The sequence below is a fragment of the Malaclemys terrapin genome, chromosome 4 (genome assembly GCF_027887155.1).
Source record: "Malaclemys terrapin pileata isolate rMalTer1 chromosome 4, rMalTer1.hap1, whole genome shotgun sequence".
Lineage (NCBI taxonomy): Eukaryota > Metazoa > Chordata > Testudines > Emydidae > Malaclemys > Malaclemys terrapin.
In genome coordinates this window covers 15,893,408-15,913,040 of record NC_071508.1, presented here as the reverse complement: position 1 = coordinate 15,913,040, position 19,633 = coordinate 15,893,408, and the positions used below count along the sequence as shown (strand labels likewise).

Here is a 19,633-nt window from a genome sequence, read left to right as displayed (position 1 = left end):
CAAATCTGGCAATTACAGGCCAGTAAGCCTAACTTCAGTATCAGACAAAATGGTTGAAACTATAGTAAAGAACAGAATTATCAGATTCACATACAAAAACAATATATTGGGGAAGAGTCAACCTTGCTTTTGTAAAGGGAAATCATGCCTCACCAAATATTAGAATTCTTTGAGGGTGTCAGCAAGCAGGTGGACAAGAGTGATGCAGTGGGTATAATGGACTTGGACTTTCAGAAACCCTTTGACAAGGTCCCCCAGCAAAGGCTCTTAAGCAAAGTAAGGAATCATGGAATAAGAGCAAAGATCCTCTCATGAATTAGTAACTGGTTAAAAGATAGGAAAAAAAAAACAGTAGGAATAAATAGTCAGTTCTCACAGTGGAAAAAGGAAAATAGTGGAGTCCTCCAATCATTGTTCTGGTAACAGTGCTGTTCAACAGATTCATAAATGATCTGGAATGAGGGGTAAACAGTGAGATGACAAAGTTTGCAGATGGTACAAAATTACTCAAGCTAGCTAAGTCCAAAGCTGAGTGTGAAGAGTTACAAAGGGAACTCACACAAAACTGGGTGACTGGGCAACAAAATGGCAGATGACACTCATGTTAATAAGTGCAAAGTAATGCATGTTGGAAAACATAATCCAACTATACATACAAAATGATGGGGTCTAACTTAGCTGTTATTACTGAAGAAAGAGTCATTGTGGATAATTCTCTGAAACCATCGGCTCAATGTGCACAGCAGACAAAAAAGCTAACAGAAAATGTTAGGAACCATGAGAGGGACAGATAATAAGACAGAAAATATCATAATGCCAATATATAAATCCATGGCATTCCCACGTCTTGAATACTGGATGCAGTTTTGGTTGTCCCATCTCAAAAGAGATTAGAATTGGAAAAAGTACAGAGAAGGGCAACAAATGACTAAGGGTATTGAACAGTTTCTATATGAGAAGAGATTAAAAAGATTGGGACTGGTCAGTTTAGAAAAGAGACAACTAAGGGGTGCTATGATAGAGGACTATAAAGTCATGACTGGTGTAGAGAAAACGAATAGGGAAGTGTTATTTACCCCTTCACCTAACATGAACCAGGGGTCACCCAATGACCTTAATAGGCAGCAGGTTTAAAACTAACATAAGGAAGTACTTCTTCACACAATGCACAGTTTCAATCTGTGGAATTCATTGCCAGAGGATGTTGTGAAGACCAAAACTGGGCCCAAAAAAGAATGTTAAGTTCATGGAGGATAGGTTAGTCAGTGGCTAGTAGCCAAGATGGTCAGGGGTGCAACCCCATGTTCTGGGTTTCCCTAAACCTCCAACTGCCAGAAGCAGGGATTGGATGACAAGTGATCAATCACTTGATAATTGCCCTGCTCTGTTCATTCCCTCTGAAGTGTCAAGCACTGGTCACTGACAGAAGACAGGATACTAGGCTAGATGGACCATTGGTCTGACCCAATATGGCCATTCTTATGTGCTCCATAGCTACGTGTATCTGCCCAGCACATTTGAGGGCCACACGTGAAGCTATTTGAATAGATGGTCTGACTACAGAGCCCAAGGTCCTCCCCGGGTCCTGCCCCAAACTTCTGGGTCATGCCATGCAGAGGAGAGTGGGAAAAGGATATGAAAGGAATGATTAGCTATGCAGCTTGGGCAGATTGAAGGGGATGAGAAGGCAACATGGTAGCCGAGACATGGCCTGTTCTAACAGGGTATATCCAGTTTGTATTGTTTACACCAATTTAATTTTCTTACCCAAGCCGCAGTCTGAGCCATCCCCCTCCACCGCCATCAAGGGCGAACGCTGTGCTCCTGTGTCAATAACTTGGGGGCAGCCAGAGTGAGTTATGATATGCCTTCCCCCAAGTGAAGGAGACAGAATCACCCTTCACGGGTGAGGAATTCTGTTTATTCTCAGGAAATTCATTTCCAGTTTATTTTAAATGAAACTGTCTAACTCTGAGCATGTGGAGCCTGATGGTAAAGGAGGGACCGGGGGAACTGATAGCAAGGGAAGGAGAGGGACTTCTGCCTGCATAAAAGCTGGATATTTACTTCTTGGGGAGACCTGTCCTATGGCATTACTTATTTAGGGAGATGCTGGGCTAAGGAAAGTCAAGACTGGAAGCCTGACCTGATGTTTTGTGATGAAAAATGGCCCCCGGTTTCTGGTGAGCCCAGGTGAATTGCAGAAAGGAACATTTTAAGAGCCATATTGCATCCTGAAAGCATAGGAATGCAGTGCATGCTACGGTGCTCTGTATAGAGTGAGAGGGAGTATTGTCTGGTGTTAGAGTAGAGGGCTAAGGAATAGTGTGAGGAGGTGAAACAGTGACTAGGTGAATTTATCTCATATAAAATGGTAAGGGTCTAAATGGGTTTAATGGATCACACATTAATTATCAATATATAATCAAATTCATACGCAATATAATTGTGGCCTAGATTTTAGTGTGGCCTTTGAATATCCTTTTTTGGGAAGGAGTGCAAACAAAGTCTATTTGACTTCCTGTTGTTCTGTTTTTGGAATGTCCCTGATTCGGGTACAGGACAAGGATCAAGTTATGGTGACCTGCCAGATATAATCAGAATAAACAGGGAAAGTCCTAAAAATCCCTGTCAAATAATAAGATTAAGAGCTTTGTTATTGTTAATAAGCAGATCAACATGTTGTATAATCCTGGGTGTCATGTGAAATCTCATGTTTGATCAGATATTATTATTATATCATGAATCAGAAGAGGGGGTGTTGATAAAAATAGGGTGTCATCTTGGGTATACAAAGTCTGTGCTGAGACTTAAGCGTTGCCTTTGTTTATGTACAGCAGCGATCGGTAACCTTTGGCACGCGGCTCGCCAGGGTAAGCACCCTGGCGGGCTGGGCCGGTTTGTTTACCTGCCGTGTCGGCAGGTTCGGCCAATCGCAGCTCCCAGTGGCCACAGTTCGCCGCTCAAGGCCAATGGGGGCTGCAGGAAGTGGCAGCCACCACATTCCTCAGCCCACGCCGCTTCCCGCTGCCCCCATTGGCCTGGAGTGGCAAACCGCGGCCAGTGGGAGCTGCGATCGGCTGAACCTGCCGACGCGGCAGGTAAACAAACCGGCCCGGCCGGTGCTTACCCTGGCGAGCCGCATGCCAAAGGTTGCCGATCCCTCATGTACAGCCTTTGTTTAATGTAAATGTAGCCAAACCTTTGGCCTGCCGTATTCCACCTGATCACTGGGGTGTGGCATTCTGTACCTCTGCTGAAATAAATCTGTTCCAGGGATTTGAACTCTGAGTTAGCAGTGGATTTTGTCTGCTACGGCAAGTAGTGGTTGTCTGCTTTGCTAGGTTCCTAAAGTGAGCTGTGGGCCTGGTTGGTGTTCCTGAAATAGCTTAAAAAATAGGACTCCCTCTGCCACTCATTCTCTGTGTGATCTTGGGCATGTCACGTGGCGACTGATTTCTAAGTCTCAGCACCCACAATTTGGACCAGATTTTTCAGCAGTGCTCAGCACCCCGTAGTTCCCACTGTGACACCGATGGCTAGATTTTGCAACCCAACAGCCAGCATTGTGAACTGTCCTGACAAACCTGGCCACTTTTGAAGGACAGTGCCTGAATGGGAGCTGAGATCGTTGGATAATCTCTCCTCCACGATGAGTGCTGAGCCTCCTAAAATTCTAGCCTTACCTTCTCTGGGCCTGAGTCTCCACAGCCTTACGCTTTGTGTGTCCCTGTGCAAAGTCAGAATGCACTCACTCTGCACCTCCCACCGCTGAGACTGAGTTCATTTCTCTTTGCAAAGTTCTTTGGGATCCTTGGATGAAAGGAACTATTGAAATACAATTTTTTAAAAAAATAATTGAAACTGAAGGGCACGAGGGACTCTGAGATTCCGGACAATAAAATCATACAATAAGATCTGACCTCACTGGAAAGCTTATGCCAAGGTCAAGTAACATCCCAGTCACCGATGCACTGTACAATATATTGGTATGTAATAATTTTGCTTTCAGCTTGTGCTGACTGGCCATTTCCATCTGCCCTGCTTTGACTCCTGAGCTGTGAGTCACAATGATTTGCCTCTTCCAGTGCTCGTTTTCCAAGTCTCATTTTGAGAAACACTTTAGACAAGTGTCACCTTTTCCATTCTGGGCTGCTCTCTGCTTTTTCCCCTCCATTCTTAAGCATCAAATTAGAGAGACCTCTTCCTTCAGCGAGCACAGCTGCTTTAGAATGATGACTGCCCTTTCCCCCCCTCCCCAGTGATACTCTTTTCTGGAGGATCTGCCCTGCAGAGCACCCATAAATATGAAAAAGCTTGTTCCAGTCCTCATCAACACAGAAAACCACAGGTCTGGCTGTCACTGGGATACAATAAAGTTCCCTGAAAATATTGGGCCAGAATCTTAGCTGGTGTAAGGCAGCATAGTTGTAGTGAAGTCATCAGACACAGGAAGTACAATTCTGGCCTCAGTGAAGTGAAGCAAAGTTTTGCTATTAACCTCAGTGGGGCTAGAATTTCATCAAGGATGAGCTAGGATGGAACTACCTTGATTTACACCAATTGGGGAACTCAGTTCAGAACTTCCCCTGTAGCCAATGGCGCTATGCCAACCTACACCAGCTGAAGATCTGGCTTACTGTACCCAGGGCCGGCTCCAGGGTTTTGGCCTCCCCAAGCAGCCAAAAAAAAAAAAAAATGCCGCGATCGCGATCTGCGGCGGCAATTCAGTGGGAGGTCCTTTGCTCCCAGCGGGAGTGAGGGACCATCCGCTGAATTGCCACCGAATACCTGGACGTGCCGCCCCTCTCCGGAGCGGCCACCCCAAGCACCTGCTTGCCAGGCTGGTGCCTGGAGCCGACCCTGACTGTACCTACCAGCATGGATTCTTTCTGTTGTACTAGCAGGAGAAGACACTGCCCTCTCTTTCATCTCCTATGGGAATTAGGCATTCACTGCTGGGCATGGCCTTGCTCTCTTGTGAGCTGTCTGCAATCATGCACATCCGATACTTTCCATCTCCCCGTGCCAATGGACACACTACCCACAGCTAGTTCTGACACTGCACGTGGCTTTCAAAAATATCATTCAGTTTGTCTCTGATTCATAGATATCACTTCCACCCTGATAGCCTGGGTGCTTGTTTGTGTAGTTAGTTCTTTCAGATTTTCATTAGAAGCACGAAGCCTCTCATGTTCAGTGAAGGCAATGGAGCTATACCGGGTTTGCACCATCTGAGGCTCTGGCCCCACGGAAAACACATCACAGAAGTTAATGAAATAGTATCTGAATCTGTACAGAGCTGTCTACACCACAGGTCTTGAGGGGAGGAGAGGAGGTGCAGAACTGTAGCCACCCCTCCCAGGATCACAGAGGGCATGGTGCCTCTGCCAGGCACAGTTTCTCGCCGGGGCTTCTTCTTGCACCTGTGAGCAGGGCCTTATTCTCTATTGTCCTATTATTTCTGCAGTAAGCTTTTTGGGGTAGGGACTGTCTTTGTTCTGTGTTTGTACAGCGCCTAGCACATGGGGTCTAGTAGTCCATGGCTGTGCACTACAGTAATACAGATAATGATAACAGTTTACATCAGTGTAAAGTGGGGCACAACATGGTGCCTGCCATATCAGAATGGGCATGCGTCACCCCCAAATTGCACTGAGATAAATGACTGCATAAGGGGCAGGCAAGGGAGAATCAGACCCTGCGAGTGCACTAAGGCAAAGCAGATTGCGTCTTCTGTTCTGTAAGACGGTGCAGATGGAAGACTCAGGCCACAGGGAACTGGAGCAACATCTCTACCCTCCTTTGTGTCCGGCTCTTCACTTCTCTTCCCCTTGGCTTTTTAAAGTGATTTAACTCTGTAAATAGGTTATCCACAGCAACTTTGTAAAGAAGACTGTTTGTATGAAGGGCCCTATGCACAACAAAATTGCACTGGGCTGTGCGTACTGTACACAAATCGAGCCTGACCCTGCTCTCACTGACACTAGTGTAACTCCAGAGTCACTCCATACATACGTCCCGCTATCCATCTGTCCATCCGTGTTGTGCTTGCTCTAGCCAGACACAGCCATCAAACCATCTCTCCGGGAGCACCAACCAGCATCCAGTCCTTACTCACTAGGGGCCCCATCCTGCAGACCTTACTCAGGCGACACTTTCATTGACCTGTATTGGAAATCTTGCCTGAGCAAACCCTGCTTTTGCAGCCCTATCTAGAAGTGAAAGGAAGCATATCCCATTATTAACAATCCATGTTACTTAGATATAGTTTAGCTTGTGTTTTCCCCCTCACTTACATTTACCAGCAATTTTTAAAAGAAAACCTATTTCTGTATGACCCCCACTTCATAAACCCTTACCCCCCGCACCATTTGCAGCTCTCCTGCTGTTCTCTACCAGCACCGAAGCAATCCCTGCTATTTCTCACATTGCAGCACTAGCAGCTTCGTTGGTGCGGGCGGATAAACAGAAAGAGATTTGGGGCATAAGTTATCATTTTTAAATATAAACAGCCCTCTTCATTTAACTTCCATTAAAAACAGAAAACAACATGGGAGAAAATTCAGTGTTTGCCAAATAGAAAGGGACAAGTTCAGTTCAGATCCAGGGCCAGGGGAGAGGATAGATTTGTTGTGCCTCCCAGGGGGTGGGGAGTGGTTACAAACAAAGAGGGAGCCAACAAAAAAATTAAAAAGCCATAAAGATGTCTGGAGAGTGTCATTGAAATCTCTTTGTCTTATTTAAATGGCAGTTTAATAAAAAGGAAAGAACAATAAAAAATCTCAGTGGTGGAATATGACACTCCAGTGTAATCTGGGGATCATTTGCACGATAGCCGTTCGGAGCCTTTCTGGCTTACTATGGTGGCAGTGGGAGATTGTGTAAAACCCAGCAGTGTCACAATGGAGCATCCCAAGCTCCTTATTCCTCTCAAATGTTTTAGATGGGGTCTCATTCTGCTCTGAGGTGTGTATTGAAGAGATCATTCATTGCATATCCTAGGCTTTACTGCAATGCTACCTGAGCACTGGAATGCACACAGGCAGTTATTGTCTCTCCCACCTGTATATTAAAAAAACAAACAAACAAACAATAACTGCGGACAGGGACTCAGGACTCCTGGGTTCTTTTCCTTGTTCCTTTCATTTAGTAGTTAGAGCAGGGGATTGGAAGTCAGGACTCCTGGGGTCTAGTCTTCTCTGGGAAGAGTGTGATCTACTAATTAGAATGGTAGTCTGGACTCCTGGGTTCTTTTTGTGTGTGAGGGAATGTGGCTTATGGGTTAGGACACGGGAGTGGGGATCCTGTTTTCTATTCCTGGTTTTGTGAGGCAGTGTGTCTTCCTGGTTAGAACAGGTGAGTGGAGTCAGGAAACCTGAATTCTCTTCCTAGCTTTGGCAGGAGATTTGTTAAAATGCCCCATGTTGGAGATAGATGCTTTACTAAGGCTTTAAAAAAAATCAAAGCAGGTGATATTAAGTTTTTCACAGAAGCAGAAAAGACTCTTTTTAGTATAAAATAATTTCCCCTGCTTGAACTTTAAAACAAACCACTCACATTTGGTCAACAGAAAAGGGAAAACAACGACAGTCAAGCTCAAACCTTGTGTGCCAACTTGAATCTTGGAGAGAATTTTTATGGCTGGTTATAAACTCCACAAAATACAGTTTATAACAGAACCCAGGATAGTGTCTTAACCCTAATGAGCACCACTAGAGTCTATATGGGGTCAGAGGATACTAGAGTGCTGGAGGGGGAAATGGCTTTAGTTCTGAGTAGAGTTGGTGAATAAATAATTCAACATGAGTAATGTATTGACTAAGTTTGTCTCTTTCTCCTGTTTGGGTGAAATGCACCCACTGCGCAGAGCCAGCATAAGCCCTAAGCACCACTTACGTTCCAATTAAGCCCTTTGTGAATTGTCTGGGAACAGATCCCAACTTTCCCATATTTATTTGTTATTCAGAATTACTCGCCAAACAGATTCTACACATAATTCTTGCTCCACACCTTGTTTGCAAACAGTTCACGGCGAGTGCTTGATATCTGAAATTCAAGCTGTTTTTATAGGCCACAACAGGCCACAGGGCATGCTGCTGTTTCCCTGACTAGATGCACATAACTCTTAGAATCAGGTTTCCCCTGCATATAGCTGTGAGTAAAAATTCAGAACTCTTTCTGGAAATATTCTTCAGTATTCCCTTACAAACATTCCTGCCAGTAAACTCGTTGGCTGGAATATTCATGGAAAGGCATTAGGCATGAACACAGCTGAACTGAATTCATTTGAAAATCTGTATGAACATCTGGAGGGAGATATTTGCACTATCTGCCTACCCCTAATCCCAGATGCCCTGTGGCTAGAAGGTGAAATTCACCCATGTGCAGTGGTCTATATTCAAGGAGACTCAAGTGGGGCATAGTAGACGTTGGGCTGGCTGCTCTGCACAGAGCTGAATTTCACCCCAAGTGAGTATGAGCAGCAGGTTTGGATCTGTTGGGCCTGATTCTTCTTTTGTTTGCACAAGTTTCATGCTGGGGTAATTCTATTGGCATCAATAGGCATCAGGAGCAACTCCTGAATTATGCCAGTGCAGGGGAGAGCAGAATCAGGCCCTTTATTTCTAAAATGCTCCCGATCAAGGCAGGGGAGGCCATCAAGCAGGGTGCTGGAACTAGGGGTGCTGCTGCACCGCCTGGCTTGCAGTAGTAATAACAAAAACCACATACATGGTTTCCATGGTTTCCGTCAGCAGCACCCCTACTATCAAGATTGTTCCAGCACCCCTGCCATCAAACTCAGCGGGGATTAGGAGCACTGGAAATGCCACAATTGTCTTGCAGCAGTGACTCATGATGGCTGATGCTGAGATGGAGAGAAGTTGTCGCTCACAAATGAGCAAGTGTACAAACTTTTGAGGGCCATAGGGGTCAAGAGACGCAGCATGGCCAGTGGATAGGCCACAGGACCAGGACTCAGGAAATCTGGGCTTTATTCCCAGCTTGGCTGAGTGACCATGGGCAAACCAAGTCACCTCTCTTTGCCTCTGTTTTCCCTCCCTCCAATTGGATATTTAGACTGCAAACTCTTTGGGGCAGGAACTGTCTCTCACTCTGTGCATGAACAGCACCAAGCATCATGGACCCTCCATCTCTGTTGGAGCTGCTTTTATAACGTAAACGTCAGCCTCATATAAGCAGCAACACACCTTCCCACCTAGATCCCTGCTGGCCCCTGCCTTTCCCCTTGGGAGAAGTGGAAGTCAGAGGGGCTTGTAGGACCCCCATAGACGTAATGGTTTTAGATGCTCTGAGATGCGATCGGAGCAATTTTCTTGACCATTTATTGCCTTACTAAAACCCATTCATTGGAACAGCCTTTTACAAAACCAGCAATAAATATATTTATCGCAAAATACTCTACCCCATCAACAATCTCCAAACCTGCACGTATATTTTACTACCTATTCACTGATTGATGCCCTGGAACAGCTTCAGGCTTTTAAACAGCACTCTCTCTCTCTCTCTCTCTCTCTCTCTTTCTCTCTCATCTCATTTTCTTTGCCCTGAAAAAAACGTGGGGGCTGGGATGCACAGGAGGCATTCAAACTGCAGGGCTGTTCTGCAGTATCTGGGAGCATCATGGGAAGGACTCGGGGCTGGAAAGCAGGGGTGTACAAGATCAGGATGCGTTGGCGAGATGTTGGAAGGATGCAGTATTGCAGGATGTATCAGGGGGTGCCTGAGGTGCACTGACAGGGCTATGGGAGCCCCAAAAGGGAACTGCAGAGGTTTGGACTGAGGTGCACTGGAGAATGTGTGTGGTGATCTATTACTGGAAAAGCAGGGGTTGCAGAAGGTCAGGTGTGTGTGTACGACCCTCACTTGAAAAGGAGGAATGCTGCAGGTTAGGACTGAACTACATTGGCTGAGGTAAAGGAGGAAGCCTGCATGGCCTGACACCTGCCTGCCTGAGTCCACACAGCCTGAAATAATAGCTCCAAGAAGCGTGAACTGCCCCGTTCATCAGCCTACTACCACCCCCAGGGGGGCAGGGCTGTGGCGTGGGAGTGGAGCCAGGGTGCACTGTGTGGGGAGTATCTAGGGACCTAGATTATTTTAATTGTCCCTGAGAATTGGGCATCCAAATCCCCTAGGTGGCTTTGCAAGTTGCACCCATAGTTTTTTTTTTAAGGATGTGTACTGTGTGCGTCCAAAGTCCAAGGGCAGAGATCAATCCTTAAAACAGAAGAGAAGCAAGAACTTCTGAATCACCATGTGCTTAGCTGTGCTTCCCATCACATCAACTCACCCCAGCAAACTCCAACCTCTGTCTGCATCTCTGACACATCCTTGTCCACAAACTCACCTGGATTTTCTCTATGAGAAGACCACTATGAGCCAGGATTTGTCTTACTGTAGCAGCCAGAGGCCCCAGTTGAAATTTAGTGCTCATTGTGCTAGAATTGTGCTAGGGGCTGTACATAGAACAGTCCCTGACCAAGAGAGTTTACAGTCTAATTAAACATGATGTACAAAGGGCTGGAGACAGGAAGGATTATTATCCCCATTTTACAGATGGGAAACTGAGGCACGGAGTGATAAAGTGCCAATGCAATGGCTGCTGAGCACTTTTGAAAAACTGATTCCATGTGACTGGCCAAAAGTGAGACAGGAAGTCTGTGGCGGGGTTAAGACCTGAAGCCAGCTCACCTGAGTCCCCACCCAGAGCTTTAACCACAAGACCATCCCTCCTCTTAAAGGCAAATTCTGTTGTCATTCACTTTTACCTTGCTCTAGTTTTAATTCACTCCAGAGAAGTAGCTTGCAAGCCATCGTCCTGCTTTGCAGGGTCTAGTTATTCTCCTTTTGGGGGGTTTCCAATTCCAGAAGTGGGCAGAAACCTGCAGTTTCCAATGCAAGGGATAGGGGAAGATACTTCTCTTGGGAGTGACAATTTCATTTCCAGGAGACTGCTTAGCAGAATCAGAGAAAGTTGCCGGCACCTCCCACTCAGAGCAAGAGGCAGAAGGATGTATCATCAATCAGTGCTCTGACGGCTCACACCTCATTGCCTACAGAGTCCAAGCGAAACACTGATCTCCTGTGTGTTTCCAGGCAAAAGGGCTGGATTGCAAAAGTGATTGGTTGCAGAAAGCTTCTATAAACAGGGAATTAATTAGCAAGCCCCTCACATGGTCCCCTCTGGGATCGCTTTCTGGCTGCCAGGGCCAGGTCTTCAGCAATGTGAAATGGTATAGTTTCATGGACTTCATTAAGTCAGCTAGGTACAACTGGACTGCCATGTTCCAAGGAAACTGTCCAACCAGCAGCATTCAGGGGTGAGTCTAGGGCCTATTTTGGGGCAGTTCTCTGGCCAGTGCTATACAGGAGGTCAGACTAGATGATCAGAGGGGTCCCTTCTGGCCTCGGAATCTATAAATCTAAGACTAGCCAACATAACTAGGGGACTGGTTCAAGTTGAGCTTTGCAACATGGTACTGCAACACAGTAATGTGTGACAGAGATGCCGAGGGCATGGAGACCTGAAGCTGCCCTCGCTCCCCCACTGTGGATGGGTGAAAAGAACTTTCCTCACTGCGGAACCTTCCTCCCAAACTCAGACTGAACCATGTTTCTGAGGCTACGTCCACACTAGGCGCTAGTGTGCAATCCCCAGCTTGCACAGATGAGAGCTAGCCCAAGTATAAATAGTAGTGGAGCTGCGATAGCCTGGTTAGCTGCAGCAGCAGCCTGCCTTAGCCGTGCGAGTATGTACCTATGGGATTCGGGTGGGTTTGTACTCGGCACAGTTGAGCTGTGCTGACGCTGCAGTTGCCTGGGCTATCATGGATACACTATTACTTACATTCATGCTAGTTCTCATCAAGCTACTGAAAGTATGTCTGCATGAGCTGGGGATCAAACCCTTAGATCGTAGAGTAGACGTAGCCTGAGACACATTGGGATAATCTCCTCCTCTCTCCCCGCCACTTCCTTTTAATTTTATGGCAGCCTCTGAACTCCTGGCTTCCAGCTGGAAGTAGAGGAGCCAGAATATCATGAGTAAAGCTGTTCTTGGGATATGTCCAGTACATCCTTTTGTTTGCCTGTCTATCTAGCTGTCCGTCCCAATGCAACTTGTCAGTCGCGTATGCAAGAAATGAGGATCACAATGATTCCCCACCTAGGAAACTCTCTCTGACTCTTTCAATCACCTGCAATCTCAAGCAAGGTCAGTGCTTAGTGGCCATCCTCCACCAGAGGACGGTGACTCAAAGTAGGAAAGGTGTGGGGCAAAGAGTGCACCAGGCCAGAGGCAACTTTATCCATGCGGAAAGAGTCCCATAGCCTATCGTCATCAGCTGAGAAGGCGGCATGGGAAACCTTCCAAGAAAAGCTGCTCCAATCAAATCCCTCAGCCCACTTTTGCAATCTCACGAGGTTCAGAGACACACCCAACCTCTTAAGTGCTTGTCTAGATCAAACCCCAAGCCTTCTGAGGTTCTCCCATCTCCATCTCTGGCTAATTCTTGGTTCTTAGGGTTATTTCACACACAATTATATTAGTTAGGGATGGCCAGGAATATGAGTTAGATCCTCAGCTGAGGTAAATCAGCATTGCTCCATTGAAGTGGAGTCCATTTTCACCAGTCGAGGATCTGTCCCTGGGAATTAGTGCCTTCCCCGCCTACTTTTAAATGGGCCATGCAATGGGGCTCCCACCACTCATTCCGGGAGCTGATTTTGCAGGTTAATAGATCTCATTGTCCGGAAGTTATCGTCTGAAGTTTAGGCAGAATTTTCCGCTTTTCCTAACCTCCTCTGATGACTCCCAGTTATATTCCCCTCGAACTGATAATTCCTCTGCTTCCTGTGTGGAGAACTTAGGTGCTGACCTTGCTATGCCCAGAGTTACAGACCCCATTTCCTCTGCAGACATCTCTTGCTGGATGCCACCGGGAACTCAACAGGGTTCCAGCACTGCTGAATGTGCCCATGCAGTGGAATGCAGAGGCAGCTCTGTATAGCTCTGTATCCTGCATGCAAGTTCTTCCCTCCCTCCGCCCTCACAATTATCTCACTGCTGCCTGGGACTGAGACACATCTCCGGGCGCATGTGACAGATAATGTGGCTCAGTGCCACATAATGCATAACAAGATCAGATCTGTTCTGGTTGGGTACAAAGGGTCCTACTCAACAAACCACGTTCATTTCCATTGTGCGAGTGGAATTTTATCAGGGTTCTAATGATGCCACTTCATAAAGAGAGGTGGCGTTATCGCTTCCTCCCCCCATCCCCGAGAGCGATAGACAATCTCCTTGTTTTTACATTACAGACTCACGGCTATGGGAGAAGATAAGGGGCAAGATTGAAATGTAAGGGTGGGAGAATACACATCCCCTTGTCAAAAATAACTCAGGTGAAAGGAATGGGATTAATAGCAGGACAGAGATATTTAGCTGGGCTCATTTCAGACCCACAAATGTCCCTTCTCCAAGGAGGGCAGTTATTGGACACAGAGGGTAGCAGGGTGAGTGCCTGCCTTGCTGCTCCCAGGCTGTGTCTGTTCTAAGGATGAATAACAGCCTCTAGGGCAGCCATTTACATTAGTGCAAAAGTGAGAGCGGAGTGGTTGCAAAATGCTGGCCTTCACACCTGTACACCATCACCGCACAGTCAGCGAGCCAGTGCGTTCTGAGTTGGTAGCGTTTGACACGTGCTTTGTAAGGGGACACAGGTTGCAGACAGATTGGGAATCAGGCCCTCTATTTAGAACTGGATTAGCGGTCTAGGTGTACAGAATCCTGCCTCAGCACAGGGAGATGAATTAGATGGACCTGGAAGTTCATTCCAGCCCTTCATTTCTGGAATTCTATGAACTGGAGGGTTGGGATGACCTAGGATGGTGAGCCAGGAATAGGAGACAGGTGAGGGGGGCTCCCTCACAACTATGGGGGGAGCTAAGAGCAGGAGTGAAGTCAGAGGGTCAGGCTGTGTTTCCCATCAATGAGTGGGGAGCCGAGAACAGGGGACAGATCAATCCAGACTTCCCTGAACCCCCGAGCAGAGAAGGTGGCAAGGTAGGATCGTAATGCTAGCACTTGGTTTCCTGACCCTACTGTGAGTATGAACTCAATCTTTTAAAGACAGAGGATCTGACCCTGAAGCCTTTATGATGGCAAAACTCGCCCTGGCTTTGCTAGGCATTTGCCCTGCCTCTGGGCTGCCTGATCAGGCCTCTTGTGTCTGCAAGGCAAACCGCATGGGGCTGCGCACCAGAACTGGCAATCTCAAACAAACCCACGAGTCTCCTTATACAGATTCAGATTTAAAGTGGAACCTGCCCCAGCTGAAGAAGGGACCATTGGACCCAGGACCCTCGCATGCATTATTACCACCACTTGCGTAACATTTGCTAAATGCGAGGAGTGCGTCTAGGACTACCCAAAGCACAAAAGTCCCTGCCCTGAAGAGCTCATGGGGCTTATACCTTAGTTGCCAGCCCAGGAATAAGGTTCTGCACTATCTGCCTTGTCTGCCCCATGGGTTCAGGACCAGCATGGCTTTGTGAGGGGGTGAAAGGGAAGGAGATTCCCACACTCATTCCTGCTGCACTGTCTGTGCAACCCCCTTCCACTGAGCCCTCGGGGGCGTCTCAGCCCTTTGGGAGGCTGTGCACAGCAGCCTGAGTGTTGGAGGTGCTGAGCGCCCTCCGCTGCCCACTGAGACCAAGGGGAGCTGCAGGTTCTCGCACCATCATTCTTTCCCATTCCAGGCCTGGATAAGGGCACACGTTGGAATTGAGCACCTGACATCCCCTAGGGCCATCTCCATTGGCCTGCGGCCTCCAACCTGTTCAAGACCTCCTGCACAAAGGGCATTTTCCTTCCATTCAGTACCCGATCCCTAGTATCCACAGCCCTCATGCACTCCCCGCCAGCGGGGCTTGGCTCTCCTTTGGTCAGTTCCTCCTTGCCATTGCAAGGAGGGGACCCCCTGATATTCCCAGGGCATGACTCTTTCTCTGGGCACAATCCTCTCATGCTTGGAGTCTTAGCCAGGTACTAGAGGGAGCAAGGGACTTGCTGAGACCTTTCAAGCCCATTTTTGTTCCAGGCTCCAGCACAGAACGAGAGGCAGAGCAGGAGGGAGAGACCTGGTTCTTGTCCAGGCTTCCAAGCAGAGGAGAGGGATGGAGAAGACAATTGATGTCACTGCTAAGCATAGCAACACTAGAATCACACAGCTAGGGTGACCAGATGTCCCGATTTTACAGGGACAGTCCTGATATTTGGGGCTTTTTCTTATATAGGGTCCTATTTCCCCCCCCCCCGCACCCCTCCTGATTTTTCACACTTGCTGTCTGGTCACCCTACACACAGCCTTATTTACACCTTTCTGCTCCCCTGCAGCCCAAGCCCCCACTCTGTTACTAGGGTGGGTTCAATGGCAGTGCTACTGGTGGTGGTGGTGGGGAGGCAGGGGGTGGAGGGAGTCTATGATGGAACACAATAGCAGAGGAAAAACAAATCCCCATCCATCTGCTAGAAACAAGAGCTCACCCTAACCTCCCAGCTCAGCCTTGCTAGGCACATGATTATACCCTGCACGGTTCCGGCAGGCTGGAGTCAGGAAACCAAAATCAAAAGAGGGCTGGGATGTTTAGCATGGCATGGGGAGAGGGGTGTATAGGGTGGCGAGTGCCTGCATGGCATGGGTGCGCCTATGTGGGTGGGGAGCATGGGGGTGGATGTGTACAAGGGATGTGGGTGGTGGTGAAGGGTGATGTAAAAACACAAACAGCAAGACCTTGCCAACACCATCGGTTGTCCTGGTGTTTCTCCTGCTGATACCATGGGGCAAGAGAGGAGAGCAAGCACCCTATCCTCAACCCCAGCTTGCTTAACCAACCCTCTGCTACAGCAGCCCGATGAGACTGCTCCCTTCTGTGCTTAACACCGACACATGGGCTTCAGCCCTAGCTACCCTGCCTCCCCCTCTGGGTGCTGGATGACAGACAGACAGACAGCCATCTGCGTGGGCTTTCCTTTCCCTGGGCTCTACGGGCTCTGGAGGGTTGATGGTGGGTGGTTCTTTTGTTTGTTTGCTTGCTGTCAGATGATCTCCAGGGCAGGGACCCCCTTTGCAAATGCACTGGGTGCATATGCAGTGCTATTCCAGAGTCAATGTCCACTGTATTTGTCAGCTGCTCCCAGGTTTTGGCTTGAGGATCACTTTTTACTTTGCGGTCTCTTGTGCTCTACTCTGCTTTCCCCTCTCCCATCTGCGAGCTGAGCTCTGTGCTGGCAGGGGTGGAGGTAGGAGGCTAATGGACTAGGTTATTTAACACAGCCTCTCTCCCACATCTAACTTCTCTTGTTTACTGGTTTCCGTTCATCTCAGCCACAGAAGGGTTAATGTGCTGGAAATGTTGGTTCCTGGCCAGATCACATCCTCTTGGTGTTCTTTTTCAAGGCTGGATTCTGATCTCACCGACACCAGTATAAGCCCACAGCATCTCCATTGCTTCCACTGGGGTTATTCCAGATTTACACCAGTCACCGAGATCTGAATCTGGCCCTGGCTCCATTGATTCCAGTGGAGTTTCCAGATTTACACCAGTGTAAATTAGATCAGAATCAGGCCCTTAACATCTGTGCTGCAGAAAACCTTCCTTTCCATCGGCTGCCTTACCCGTCCCTGCCTCAATCTTGTTTTCCTCACCCGTTCATCGTAGCACAACTGAAACACACGGGTACCACAGCATTCCCCCCATGCACATTCCCCCTGCCCCTTACCCCTTTTTTCTCAGCATTTAGCATCTTTCCTAGAAATAAGAGGGAGAGAGAGAGAAAGAAATGCACTTGGGAAAAAACAACCACCACCCAACTCTGGGTGCCAAGGCTTCCCCATCCTCAGCCGTGAGTCGCACCCACCACGCAGCCACGAATGCACCCATCCTTTCCCCGTCTCCCCTTGCCTTCTGTGCACTGACAATACCCGCCACCAAATAGACGGATCCCAACTTACCCTTGGACTCTCCTCCGGTCTCCTAGCACCGCTGTCATTTGCCTGTCTGCTCCCTGACACGGACATGCACACATCAGGTTCAGACAGCGCCCCGGAGCTGACAGACAATGGGGGGCTGCAGTTTCCTCCGCAGCTGGTGTAATGGACCAGCCAAAGCTGAGGAGTTTCTGCTCTATGCCCCCCCCCCCCGCCCAGCTCCCCCCCCACACACACACTTTATTTCTGTTCTCAGAGATGATGGCTGGCCGATTTCCCCCTCTCTCCTGCTTTCTCTCCTTCAGCTACTTATCTGGAGGCAGCAGGGAGGGACCATCATTCTTCCCCCTCTCACGTCTCATTTGTAAGCACACACACTCCACTCTCCTTGGCTTTCAGCAGCTTCCCACCACCTCCTCCTCCTCTTTCTCCATCCTCCCTCCTCCTCCTCCTCGCTGGAGCCCTGTCACTGCAATGTGCCACCCACCTGAATCAGCTCCTGCCTGCTGTGCCACTTAACCCCCGAGGTGCCAGCAAGCTGCCTTGTAAACAAGGGGGGCCGGAGGGCTGGGAGGCCGAGAGGTGCCTGACAGAAGCAGGGAGCCAAGCAGATTTCTGGCAGGGCTGAGCCTCACAGCACGGGCAGGAGCATCAAAGGACCCAACTGCAGCTTGTCCTGTTTAAATCGGTTTGAAGACCGGCGCCACTGGGGACACAGACGGCTTCCCTGCTTCCCTCAACGTGACACGTGTCTCTTTCTGTCTGAGCTCTTCCTCCCCCTCCTCCTCCCCCGTTTGGGGCTCTTTAAAAGGCCGAGATGCAGAAGGAAGCCTTTGTGGGATGAACTAGCAATTGGTTTGCACCCGTCCGGCTTGCAGGGCCCTAGCCCTGGCGTGCCCATGGTTCCTACCACTCCCATTGCACAATACCAGCTTGCAGTGTCGGGATGCCACGCTGCCTGGGTATCCTTATGTTTCTCGGTGCGAGCATGTCTTGGCTCTGAGGCACTGTAGGGCTCCCCACACCATTCTGGTGTCATGGCAGGTTGGCATTGAAGCAGCTCTGAGTGTCAAGGGGTCAGCAGCCACAGTGGCGCAAGGAGCCCTGGGGTTCCTGCTATGGCTTGTGGCACCCTGGCATGGCAGAGGAACCGGGAGACACCTCCCACCTCATTGCAATGAGCCAACTCAAAATGGCATGGCTCCTTCTGCCCCCTCTTCACCAGTCTGACACATTTATTTATCCCTAAGGCATGCTGGGGGCTCAGCCTCCCCATACCTCTCCCTGTTTGTCTGGGTCATGGCATCTTGGCAAGGAGGACCTTCCTTTTCTTTTGCACCAGCCTGGCTCAGGGTGGGCACCATCCCTCTGCCTCACCAATGAGGCACGCTGGACCTTGGCATGGAGTTGGCTGGGGTCCCTCACACTTCTCTGGGGGTTTTCAGAGCCTTGCAAATTGCAGGCTCCACTCTGCCACCATTTGCTTCCCACCCTGCTGCAACTTCTAGGCCTAGTTGTGGATCATCTAACAAGAAACAGTGTCACGTTCCTACCAAGCCACGTGGAAGTCAACTGTGCCCTGGTGTCTTCCTCCATCTTGCCCCAGGTGGAACCAAGCTGGCCTCAAACAAACTGCTTCTGGCCCACATCCTTGCATGCCGCTTTTAGAATCTTAGTGAGTTCATTCAGAGCTGGTTCCCTGTAATTACATCGCATGCTCAGCTTGGCTGTTAATGGCAGGAGTGTAGCAGAGTTTACATGAGGTCAGGCTGGATAGAAATCTGAGCTGGCCCTATTCAAGGCCTAATTTTTCAGAAAGGATGGATGGCTCAGGGTTTAGGGTTCTAGCTTCGGACCTAGAATACCTGAATTGAATACCTTCCTCCAACACAGGTTTCTTGTGAGACCCTGGGCAAGTCCCTGGACCTCTCTGGGCACCTATAAAATAGGAATGATGACACTGACCTACCCCACAGGATAAACACAGTAAAGATTGTGAGGCACTCAAATAGCTGGTAATGGGACCCAAATATGTACCTTAGACAGAGTTATGATTCAGCTCCAGGAGATAAGATTTTTCCACTGTGTCAGGGTGCTGGCCCAGAAAGGCCTGTGCCCTAAGATCATACTCTTGGAGTGCAAGTGAAAACAGAGATCCAACTGTAAGGGGGAGAAGAGCCTTGGGCATCAGGAGTTTGACAGCAGAACACACGGAGAAAGCAAGGACTCAGCTGCCTTCCTACTTGGTTAGATCGCCCCTGGAACCTACATTTCAAGATTGGGCTGCCTCAGGGATTGTTGACCTATAAAATGACTGAAAAATCACTCTATGACCCCACCACGTCCCAGAGGCAAGGGATTGTGGGTGTTCTTAAGGGTTGCAGCAAGGGAGAGAGAATACACTCTAGGTGCAACATCATATCAGCTGGATCTCAGACTGCAGAGGCCAGTGTCCTCTTGGCAGGTTGTGTTTGTGTTTCCTTCCCCCACCTTTCCAAGCATTTCTCTCTCCATTTGAAAACACTGAAGGGAAGCCACCATGCCTTGGGGGTGTCACTTGCAATAAGAAGAAGTAGCCACCCATTTGAAATGAAGAGTTGGTGGAAACCACAGCAGAG

General features: G+C 48.6%; 1 protein-coding gene across 1 annotated transcript in view; it reads right to left on the bottom strand.

Annotated features, from left to right (window-relative positions):
• LRRN2 (leucine rich repeat neuronal 2) overlaps nucleotides 1–17,194 on the bottom strand; it is a 101,301-nt gene extending 84,107 nt beyond the window's left edge. Inside the window, exon 1 of the mRNA XM_054024807.1 lies at nucleotides 17,040–17,194. The gene's annotated coding sequence lies outside the window, so the exon portion shown is untranslated. The remainder of the gene's footprint in view (nucleotides 1–17,039) is intronic.
• Nucleotides 17,195–19,633: the final 2,439 nt, after the last annotated feature.